This window comes from Neofelis nebulosa, chromosome 12 (assembly GCF_028018385.1).
Source record: "Neofelis nebulosa isolate mNeoNeb1 chromosome 12, mNeoNeb1.pri, whole genome shotgun sequence".
Classification (NCBI taxonomy): domain Eukaryota; kingdom Metazoa; phylum Chordata; class Mammalia; order Carnivora; family Felidae; genus Neofelis; species Neofelis nebulosa.
The window spans coordinates 14184038-14196474 of record NC_080793.1 but is presented as its reverse complement, the minus strand read 5'-3'; the positions used below and the strand labels follow the sequence as shown (position 1 = coordinate 14196474).

The following is a 12437-nucleotide window of genomic DNA, read 5'->3' as shown; positions in this document are numbered from 1 at the left end:
ATATTTTAAATATCTGCTGTATGCCAGGAATCATGTTAATTGCTTTACCCAATTATCTCCTTTAATCCTTATGAAAACACTGCCTAGTAGCTCTCAACCCATTCTAAAAGGAGGAAACTGAGATTCAAAGTCAAGTAACTTGGTCAAAGTCACATGGGGGAGCAGTATGAGTAGTGGTTAAGAGCACAGGCTTTGTGGCTCTATTGCCTGCGCTAGATTTCTTACTCTACCATTTCCTAGCTCTGTGATCTTGGGCAACTTACTTAACTTCTTTAAATTTCATGTTTCTCATCTGTAAAATGGAAATAAAATAATCCATGTGGTAGTCTCAGCTCAGTGTCTGGTATATAGTAAGTACTTCAAAAGTGTTAGCAGTTATTAAGGGAATTGTGTGTTACACAGGCATGCATTGATTTTATTATTAGAACAAAAAAGTGACACCACAGGTTTAAACTTAGGTCTCTCTGACCCTAAAGCTCCCTCATTTCCCTCAATTTAACACCATTTCTGTAAATGTTTATTTTAAAAAAATTTTTTTTTTTTTCAACGTTTTTTATTTATTTTTGGGACAGAGAGAGACAAAGCATGAACGGGGCAGGGGCAGAGAGAGAGGGAGACACAGAATCGGAAACAGGCTCCAGGCTCCGAGCCATCAGCCCAGAGCCTGACGCGGGGCTCGAACTCACGGACCGCGAGATCGTGACCTGGCTGAAGTCGGACACTTAACCGACTGCGCCACCCAGGCGCCCCGTTTCTGTAAATGTTTAGAGATGGAACTCATTTTCTTTCAGTTGCTTAGATTCTGTGAAAAAAAAAAAAAAAGATTTGCCAGTTTATAAGTCAGGATGGAGTAGATTATGTTGCATTAATAAACAAGTTTCATATATTTAAAAAAATATCTTCACATTTTATTTATTTATTCCTTCATTCATTTTTACATAAATTCTGTGCCCAACATGGGGCTTCAACTCATGACCCTAAGATCATTAGTCACATGCTCTACCAACTGAGCCAGCCAGGTGCCCTGAACAACTTTCATATTTTAATGATTTATCGTAAAAATTATTTCTTATTTCCATTTCATGTCCTACCTGAGATGACAGGGGCTTTTCGTCACAGTCCTCTAAGGATCTTGGCAGACGGAGGCTTCGTCTTGACGTGTCTCCACCATCACCAAGCCAGGGAAAAGGTTATGTAGCGATTTGTGCCCTGTCTCTTGAAGACGTCTGCTTGGAAGTGACACATGCCACTGCTGCTTCTATTTCATTGGCCAAGCCAGTATCATGGCCGGAACTAACTTTAAATGGACAGGGGAAAGTATAGTTTTCTGGGTTCAGGGAAGAGGAGAACTAGACATCAGTGAGCAGCATTAACGACTACTATACCAATAATTTGAACTTTTTAGCTTCCTGATTTGACACTGATCTTTTCCATTCCTAAACCTGCCCCCATCTCTTCTTCTGTGTATAAATTCTTCGGTAAAAGCCTAAATATAGTTTCCAAAAAATGCCTCTCTTAGAGAGGCCCCACCCAAGGACTAGTGAATTGAAATATCGAAGAGTCAAACTCTGGATGCGTGTCTTTTGAGAAACCTTCCCAGATGGTTCTGGTTGCTCCCTGTTGTGACTATGCAGTTGTAAACTCATATTCATTTTCAGGGGTTACTCTTAAAACAGATGGGAGGTGAAAACAGCTCTGAGACAGAGTTGAAAGGAGTGGAAAGAAGAAGGCATCAGGACAAAAATTATAAGTCAATCCTGCAAGGTTCTCAGCTCAGGCTTAACTGTGTTCACCGCGGAAGTCCATGTATCTTGGGCAAGCCTAGATGACTCCAGCGTTTCATGTACGTAAGGGAATACCAATCCTCATTGAAAAAGACCTACCTCATAATAAATCAAGGGAGACTTTACTCCTGCCCCAACTTTTTATTGAAAAAAGTTCAATCATATGGAAGGTTGAATGCATTGACCCACTACTTAATTCAACCAGCACTACTAGCATTTTGCTATATTTGTTTTATTTGCTAATTTTTTTTTTCAACGTTTGTTTTTTTTTTTTAATTTTTTTTTTTATTTTTGGGACAGAGAGAGACAGAGCATGAACGGGGGAGGGGCAGAGAGAGAGGGAGACACAGAATCGGAAACAGGCTCCAGGCTCCGAGCCATCAGCCCAGAGCCTGACGCGGGTCTCGAACTCACGGACCGCGAGATCGTGACCTGGCTGAAGCCGGACGCTTAACCGACTGCGCCACCCAGGCGCCCCTTATTTGCTAATTTTTTGATATCCACTGGTAATTGTTGCCTGAATCAATTATTTTATTGAGGGGCAGAGTTTGCCAAACAGTGATTTTCTGATTTTATTATTCCGTGTATGTTTATTATCTAGCATTCTTCAATAAAGAAGAGCTTTCCTGTATCAACTGGAGATGAATTAAGTTTTTCCTAAAAAGGCAGAGTAAATGCTTGCTTCTTTAAAATAAGGAAGATTTTTCAGGAGCCTATATTTGATTTAAGGACACTCAGCCAGCACTGTAGTAGACAGATGATTTGAGTATAGCAGAAGCGTATGCATATAGTTCTACGCCCAACTGTCAGGCTCAGAATGGTAAACCATGGTGAGCTGCAGCGAAAAATGGTGTAGAAATGATAGTGGCTGTATCACTGAAAACAGAAGTCAGCAGCATTAGTGGCAAGGCTTTGGAAGTGTCAAAGGACAGGACCCACGGCACAGACGGCGGTGGTTCCGTGAGCACCGGTCCCAGTTGGTGAGTCCCAGTGGCTGTAGTGCCATCAGTGTGCTTGGCAGCACGCCACTGTTTTGTTCATTAGCAACGGCAGGGAAGGTCACCATCAGAGGAGCAAAATAGTGCCAACCAGAGGGTAACCAAGAGGATTTTTCTGTAGAGCATCCATGAAGCAGAGAGACTGGAGCTCTTAACGCGCGTGAAGAGGCAGAATCTGTGGCAGAGACGGGTCGGGCTGGTGTGATCGGAGAAGAAGCGCTGCGTCTTACCAAGAAGAGATCACACTGAAGAAAGGATCCTTTTCAGGCAAAGGAAACTCAAAGGAGAATGTGACGTCGGGAGTTGGAAAGTGATATACGGTGATGGCAAGTGGCTCAGGTTGAAAGAAATTCGAAGATACTAGTTGACTCGGTGAGGGAGCCAGGGGAGCTACAATGGTTGAGGAGTCAGTTCTGTGATCACAAATAGGATGCATCTCTCCATTTCTTCAAGTCTTCTTCTACTCACTGCCTTGTGGTTTTTTATGGTAGACCCTCAGATTCAAGTAAAGATAAATCCACATTTTGTTCCTGATAGGATTTACATCCCCTGAAAAGTTAAAATGGTCTAAATACGAAGTTTAATTTTAATCTGTACTGAACGTAGGAGTTGTGGTTACTACAAGTTAGCCAAACCATATAGAGCAATTAAGGAAATAATGATTGCTTTTTTTCCCTTTCCCTTTTAGCTTTTTTTTTTTTAAATATAAGAACAAAGTAACTTTTTTTTTTTAATTTTTTTTTTTAATGTTTATTTATTTTTGAGACAGAGAGAGACAGAGCATGAATGGGGGAGGGGCAGAGAGAGAGAGGGAGACACAGAATCGGAAGCAGGCTCCAGGCTCCGAGCCATCAGCCCAGAGCCTGACGCGGGGCTCGAACTCACGAACCGTGAGATCGTGACCTGAGCTGAAGTCGGACGCTCATCCGACTGAGCCACCCAGGCGCCCCTCAAAGTAACTATTTTTGTTACTGCACATTTCCTCTAAACATTGGTTTCTTGATGGAGAAAAGGAGACTTTTTCTACCGGAAGAGAAGCAGTTGAGAATTATTTCTGTGTTTAGTTCTGTTTTTACTATTAACCAAATGTGCATACACCACAAGGAAAATAAAAAGGCAAGCCATGCACTAAATCATGGCAAACAATCTGCATTGTAATTTGCATGTCATAAAATTAAGGGGTAATTTTACACAAATTTCCTCAAAAAGCAATGAATTTAAATTATTCTTAGAATTCAACAAAGTGATTATAATGCAGTGTAGTTGAACTTTTACCTTTTTTAATTGTAAAAGCTACCATATTTTTATAGAGTGGCAATACAATAAGTAATAAAAGTGTTCGGTCGTGTCAGTGATTTTCTTCCCCCTTGAGTGAGGCTAATCCATTTCATGTTCCATAGGCACTCACTGAACCATTCCTAGCTCTATTAAAAGGTAATTTATTCAAGTGTTGAAATCATCACAAGATTTTTCTGAGCATTCTAGACCTTCCAAAGTGGCAGAAAGTTCGTTGTTGCCTCAGCAGTATCAGTCAGAGCATTGGGTGTGCACAGTTTTGTGACCACAAGGAAAGGGAGCAGTGTGGTAGTTGTATTCAGCAGAGTTCCTGTTTGAAAGACGCCTTCTCTCTGAGTCCTTCCTGTAAACCTTAATTTAGAAACAGATGAACCATAGCACTAACTGGAGAGCAGGCGGTGAGGTGTGGAAACAAGAGAAAAGGATGTTTTATTCTAAGTTTTGAAGCAACCCTAGGCAGTTTGCAAAGTGGGCCATTTTGTCCTTGACATCCTGTCCCTGCTCTTCCCCGCTTTTCCTCTACTTCATAGTGCAGTGGTGCTAACTTACCCTAATCATCACATTGCCCCAATCCAGCCAAGCATGTTTTCTGCCTCCAAAGCTCTCTTTGCACCAGAATTACCTGCATTTCTCTCCCGGAGAGTCTCTGATATTCGAAAAATTCATTGAATTGAAATTTCATTGAATTGATTTGCCCTAACAAGTCTATGGATTATTAATAGCCAACCTCCTAACATTTTCAGATATAATTATTATTTTTGTGAAAAATACCCACTCACACCTAATTAGTTTAAATTTGAAGATATTTCTTTTATTATAATGATGTATAAAGTTATATAAGCAGTTTCCAAAAAGGGCGTTTTTGGGGAGGGGAGGGGTGAAAGCAGTTTGTTTATCTCCTGGAAGACCGGTTCTACATGTGTTAGCAACCTAAGCTGTTCCAGCTTTTCCACAGCCTTACATTCCTATGCATATAAGCCTGTGTGTTTTCAAGCTCTCAGTTATTTCACCCTTGATGATGGTAGTGGGGATGTTGGTTTTACTGTAGGAGTTGTTTGAGTTCTTTCCTATACCTTGGTTACAAGTTTACTAAGTGCCTTTGTTACTAGGTTTCTGTCTTTTTTAAAAGTAATCTCTACATTCAGCATGGGGCTCGAACCTACAAACCTGAGATCAAGATAGGTTTCTGTCCTGAATGACTCAGTCAAGGAAAAACAGATGAAGAAAAACATGTAATAAGCACTATAATGAAGTGTCTTAGAGGCATTGAAATTTGGCTTTATTAATTTGCTCAGTAAATATTAACTAGATGCCTCCTACTATGTGTCAAGAATAGCTTAAGTCCTGGGGATACAGTGAAAACAGACATGGTTCCTCCATGGAGCTTACTGTCTAATGGTTCCAGACAGTGGACTGCAAGTAACATGTCTTCAGGGAAATAGTAATTACATAGAGATCAGGCAAGAGGCAGAGACTTCCTTTCATATTTCATGATGGTAAAGTGGCATTTCATACTATGAAATGACAAAATAGCTAATCAAGTTATCTTGTGTGGTATTGGACTGTGTACTCACTGAGGAGGAAGTTCTGGGGAACCAGATGACTTTTGCCATAGAGCAATTTAAAAGGGGAGAGGAGTGATTGAACCATGAACTTTAATGACGTGGGATGATATAAAGCAAGCAGGTGACGTACTCAGCTGGCAAAAATATTGCCTTAGTGGAATGACTGTCAGAACTTTATGAGATAGTGTTGAAAAAAATCTCGTACGGTCATAGGGTTTTCAGAGGTATCTGAAAACCAAATTCAGAGATTGATTCCATGGTTTAGTAAATTATGTTAGTACATGAATTCACATACTTTGCCAAGTATTTTATATGAATGTTGGGTTAAACCCGCTTGGGGAAGAGAGGGGTCTTGACAAATGGAATAGTGATATATGACAGAAACCAAGGCTTAACCTTGGTTAAGAAACCAAGACAGAAACCCCAAACTCCTAGGCTTATCTAAAACAGTTCTCAATTGTGGCACATCCATAGTTGAGTGTTACATCCACAAAAATTATAGGAGGATGCTCACTTATGCCATGAAAATATGGAGAATATTTGCAGGGATGGATTTGAGGGTTCTTGACCAAGAAAATGGAAATGGAATTTTTAGATGAAGCCAAATTAATCGATAAGATCACACTTGTCACTGTGGTTGCCTGGGTAGCCAGCTATAGTTCTAACAGTGTACTGAGCTGGTTAATCCCCACAACACTGAAAAGCTAGGAATAATTTGGGCCAAAAGAAGGGATAAAAAATTTTAGGGGATAGCAGTGTGGGTTTAGATCTGTCGTGCAATCTGTCCCTGGACCCCTCAGAGGTGCCCTAATGTATTCGAGAAGACTCTCAGTTTAATTTTGCCACAAGGAATGGATTAGTGAAGGAAGTATCAGAATCTTTAAAAAGCACTTGACTGGCTGCCCTTTCTAGGCTGAGAATGCTGATGGATAGGGCCACATAATCTCAGTAGGGGTGGCAGAGTCCTATGACACAGAGGAACAAGTAGAGGGCATGGTCATCACATAGCAAGGTAAATGCGAGGATCAAATCTCAGGGGAATCTTACCATAGTGAGTTTATGAAAGTTTATTTTTGATTGTAGGAGCTATATGTGACTATTTTATATTGCTAAAAATTAAAATAAAGAGAATTTAAAAAATAAGAATCCATAAGATATGAATAAGAAAATAGATAAAAAGCAAAGCCTCCCTAGATGCCTCCCTCTAGTGCCTCTCACTTGCATGAAATGCTCAAGCAGAAATTCTCCACCGCAGAAGAGGTTCTTGATACTAAGACGTTCAAGATGGCTCACTCTGTAAATGCAGGTTCTCTTTTGTCTCCAGCCAGCCCGGTGCTTGCTGAAGGGACTTGTCAACACAGTGGCCATGGTGTCGGTGGTAGAGGCTCTGCATGGGCTTCAACAACTTGGACTTTCTGTCTCCAAGGCTGCCCTGGTCCATGCAATGGCTGAGGGCTCAGGTGGCCAGCAACAGCGACCAGTTCGGACTTCTGGACTTAGCATTACACCTCCAGGCACCTCGCCAGATCTCTGCTGGCAAATATGTTACGGTGGATCTCTTCCAGCATGGGGAGTGGAGAGCAGTAATTTTAGATCTTATGTAATGACTTCCTTTATGATAGCTGAGGGTCATCTCTCATCCTGCCATCCTCTCTGCTTCCCTTCTGTATCCTTTCAACATAACTTCTGATTGAGTCAGTATTCAGTATTTACACGACACCTATGCAAATATTATGCAGAGTCAAGCATCATAATATATTATGATCATATTTCTTATTCTGTGCTTTTCCTGAGGTTAAAAATTGCTCATTTAATTTTTTTTCTTGTGTTTCTTTGTGCCAGTTACTGATTTAAATTGCCTTTCAGTATAATTTTATGTGTCCCAGGGTAAATACTAATGGAGACCTACAGACCACATGTCTAAATGTTCAAAAGCTGTAAATCAAACTACTAAATAAAATCTCTTTTCTTCTCTAGACTTGACATATATACCTTTACAACAAAAAAAAATTATCTCAAGCTGTGGTTTTTGAGATAATGATGCCTGTGAATTATTAGACAACTGAATTTTAATTTTTACTGCACATGTCTGTGTTAGTGATGTTTGGATAAGTAGTAAAGGCTTGCCAAACGAATAAATCATTATGTCCTTTTCTATAAATTTTGTTTTTCTTAATTTCTGCAAAATGTTACCCTGAAACTTCACATAAAATTTGATTTATTGACAATAATGCTATATTAGACCTTTCTTGAGTTAGGGTAGACCTTACTAATTTTTCTTTTAAAACATTCAAGATAATCTATTAAAACTAAAAGATAAGATTCTGATTATAATCAGCAAATATATAAATTTTAAATACAATGTTTTTTAAAGGTGGAATTTTCAATTTAATATTTTGACATTTTAATTAAATCATATTAAACATTTTATAAAAGCAAAACTAATTCTTGGGGTGCCTGGCATGCAACTGTTCATCTCAGGGTCATGACTTTGAGCCCGACGTGGGGCATAGAGATCACTAAAATGAAAAAAAAAGTAAAACTAATTACAATTCTAGAATTAGTATCCATCAGTGTAAAGTATGAATACTTGCTTCCCACATATTACTGCTAGACATATGCACAGATTTAAGAATAATATGAATTATGTAGTATTATTTAAAATTACAAAATGTTTCTCAGCTGTGTACCAGTGTTGAATAGTATGCTAATTAGCATTCTATTAGAACGCTATTAGAATCCTATTAGAATTCTCCAAATGGAATCCAAAATGAGATTAAAAAAAAAAAAAAGGATATTCCACCCTCTGAGACTTTAATATTCAAGTATCTATTTCATTCATGCTCTCAGAGAGGAAGGATTTGTCATACTAGATAATTCGTATTTTCTTTTACCAAAGTGCTTCTGCTGTGCAAACTCTCTCTGTAGCAAAGTGTGTCTCTGACAGCAGAAGCACAGCCCACACACCTACATTGCATTCAGGGACAGTCATCTTTTATTTTGAGCAGAAAGGAAGATAAGAGCAAGAGAAGTGGAGAAGCATCTCCCTGAGCCTAAATGGAGTTAGTGTCACAAAATGAAATATCTAAGGTTATAGATTGCACTGTGCCAGCACTGAGTGCTGGGTGTTGAGTGATAACGGTACCCATGTATTCCTTCATCAGTGTTTGCTCCCTCTCTCTCTCCCTCTCTCTTTGATATGTAGGGCCTCTACCCTGTGGGGCTCCGATGCCTGGTTCTAAGGCGTATTGGGTCTTAGCATTAAGTATGCACATACTTAGGGGCACCTGGGTGGCTCAGTCGGCTGAGTGACCGACTTCGGCTCAGGTCGTGATCTCATGGTTTGTGAGTTCGAGCCCTGCGTCAGGGTCTGTGCTGACGGCTTGGAACCTGGAGCCTGCTTCAGATTCTGTGTCTCTCTCTCTCATATTCTCTCTCTCTCTCTCTCTCTCTCTCTCTGCCCCTCCCCCACTCATGCTCTGTCTCTGTCTCAGAAATAAACATTAAAAATTTTTTTTAATCTTTAAAATAAATAAATAAAATTAAAAATTAAAAAAAAATCTTTAAAAAGTATGCACATACTTAGGTCATACTCCTGTTTTCTGGTAGGATACTTCTTCCCGCAGCTGTTCTGTCCTTCTCCATTCACCAGTTGTAGTCTTCTGCAGGAGTAGTTACCAGTGCAGGAAGGGAATGCGAGCTCTATCTCATTTCCTGATTTTTGTATTTTAAAATCTTTTTATTTGGAAATAATTTTAGATTTACAAAAAAGTTGCAAAGACAGTATGGAGTTCCTGTATATTGTTCCCAGGGCTTCTCATGTTAACGTCTCTTATGATCAAGCTGCACTTACCAAAACAGAAATTAACGTGAGGATAATAGTGTTAACTAAACCACAGACTTTATTTGGATTTCACCCGTTTTTCCATGATGCCCTTTTTCTGTTTCAGGATATCAGATTGCATTCAGTCATCGTGTTCCATTCGTCTCCATTCTGTGACCATTGTTTGATCTTTCCTGACCATAACAGTTTCAAAGAGTGCTGGTCAGGTATTTTGTGGGCTGTCCCTCAGTTTGGGTTTGCCTGCTGGTTGGGTTTGCTGTGGCTACATCGGGAATACGGATTTGGGGGAAGACTACCACACAGACAAACTGCCCTTTTCACTGCATCATATTAGGGGTACATGGCATCAATATGACTTAGGATTGGTGATGTTAACCTTAAGCGTTTGGCTGGGGTAGTATCTCAGGTTCCTCTACTTACTGTTTCTCTTTCCATGCACTGTTCTTTAGAAGAGAGTCACTAAATCCAGTTTACACTCGAGGTCGGGGCGGGGGGGGGGGTGTATTTTAAAACTGCATTCTATCAACCCTTATCTAATATCCCTTTTTACCTCCCACTTCCAAAAGTCCACTCTGTTCCTGAGCAAAGCTTTGGAAGATTCTGTGATGCATTTCAGTTCAGTTCTTGGCTTTCTGCACTATATCCCAAGTCACTTGTCTGCATCCCGGCTTCCAAAATTTTGTTGCTATTGTCTCCTCTCCTCTTTGTATTTATGGTTTTATGGGCTTTAAAAAAAATCCCTTTACGGTAGTTTTAGTGAGCTTTCAGAGGAAGTGAAATTGAATTAGTATGTTCAATCTTCCATCTTTATCTGGAAGCCTTGGGGGAAACATTTTTTAATCATCAAAATTGACATTTAATCTGTTTGGATTTGCCATTTCTATTTGTTATAATTCTACCATTAATATAATCCATGAAATCACTGAATGCTTTTTTTGGTATCATTGTGGTATCATTGTTGCATTTCATGAAACACTGTGATCCGTCACGAAACTCAGTTCGAGGCACCTGGGTGGCTCAGTTGGTTAAGGGTCCAACTTCTGCTCAGGTCATGATCTCACGGTTTGTGGGTTTGAGCCCCGCATCAGATTCTGTGTCTCCCTGTCTCTCTGCCCCTCCTCTGTTCGCATTCTGTCTCTCTGTCTCTCTCAAAAATAAATAAACATTAAAAAAAGAAGAAGAAAGAAACTCAGTTCACAGCTAGAGAAGTAAGGCTTCTAATGTTGGTTGGCATGATTGGCCCTGATTATCAAAGGTAAATTAGGGTTACTGCTGTAAAGCCAGGCTTATGCAGAGTATGGAATGCTTCTTTTAACATGCCCAGTTATTAAATCTAACAAAAAACAAGACAGACTTGGATACCTCAGGAATCTAAGTTTGAGTTATTCAACTTGGCAAAGAACCTTAACTGGCTTATGCTAGCCAAGGGCAACCAAAACTTGAATGGGTAGAGGAAGGGAGTTAAAATACCCACAATGGCTTCTTTAACAGTAGCAGAAATGAGGACTGGAGTCCTTTGCTGTCTTTCTTTTCCTCTCCCTGGTCTTTCATCTTTATGTTTCTAGAACAGTGTTAGGTTTACAGCACAATTAAGAGGAAGGTACAGAGATTTCCCACATATTCCCTACCCCCACACATGCATAGCCTCCCCCAATCACTAGAATGGTACATTTTTATTTTAATTAATTAATCAATCAATCAATTAATTACCAAGGATGCACCCATACTGACATACCATAATCACCCAAAGTCTGTAGTTTGCCTCAGGGTTCACTTTTGGTGTTGTACATTTCATGGGTTTGGACAAATGTGTAATGACATATGTCTATCATTATAATATCGTGGAAAGTATTTTCACTGCCCTAAAAATCCTCTGTGCTCTGCCTGTTTATCCCTCCTCCAATCCCTTGACAACCACTGATCTTTTTATTGTCTCCATAGTTTTGCCTTTTTCGGAATGTCATCGAGTCGAAATCATACAGTATGTAGTCTTTGTTCACCTTTTACTTTCCTACAACTTTAAACGAAGTATTTTGATATTGGTTTTGTTTGTCATTTAGCGACTAGGTTGCACTTGTTTCTTTTTTTGTGCATTTTTATAGTTTCTGTTACTTTTTCTATGGGTAATGTGACTCTATGGCTCAAAAGCCAAACAACACAGAGTGTATACTAAGAATCCTCCCTCCTACCTCGGTCTACCTTGTTCTCCTTCACCCCTACCCACTGTAGGTAACCACTTGTATTACTTCTGTGTGTGTGTTTCTTTATGCGAGTACAAACTTATATTCTTACTCTTTCTCTTCTTACACAAAAGATAACACACGACTTCTATTCCGTGCTCTCTTCACTGAGTAATTTGTGTTCGTTCATAGGGGTTTTCCTTGTTCTTTTTCACAGCTCTGTAGACGTCCCAGTATTTATTGAACCAGTTCCCTTACAGAAAGTGATGTGTTTGTTTCTCAATTTTGGCTTCGCAAACAATCCTGCAGTGAATCACCTCTTACAAACCTCATTTTATAAGTGTGTAGATATATTTTTATATAAATTCCCAGAAGGGGGAAAGTTTCAGAATATTGATGGCATTATAATGGATGGGATTATACGTTACAATGTATAGCATCATAATGTATGGGAGTGGGATTAGCGGTCATCTGTTTTAATAGTCAGGGACGACCAGGAAAATAGCAACCATGTTTTAGTATTTACAACAGAGAAAATATAATACAAGGAAATGGCTACCCTATAGAACTGAGCACCTAACTGAGAAAATGAAGCAACTCAAAGGTTAGTAACAGTGGAAGAACCACTGCTTGTATCCCGGAGAGACAAAAGTGAGAAAGCTGTGTTACTCAAAGACCTGTCTAGTGAGTACTGGGGCCCCTAAGGAGTTACAGTCCCTGCCAGAGAAGTGCCTGAGATAGAAGAGAGAGGGAGAGGGGCGCCTGGCTGG

At 39.7% G+C, this 12437-nt stretch overlaps 1 long non-coding RNA gene across 6 annotated transcripts in view; it reads left to right on the top strand.

Moving 5' to 3' along the window:
• LOC131491406 (uncharacterized) overlaps window positions 1-12437 on the top strand; it is a 99080-nt gene that overhangs the window by 12642 nt on the left and 74001 nt on the right. The gene's annotated exons all lie outside the window — the stretch shown is intronic.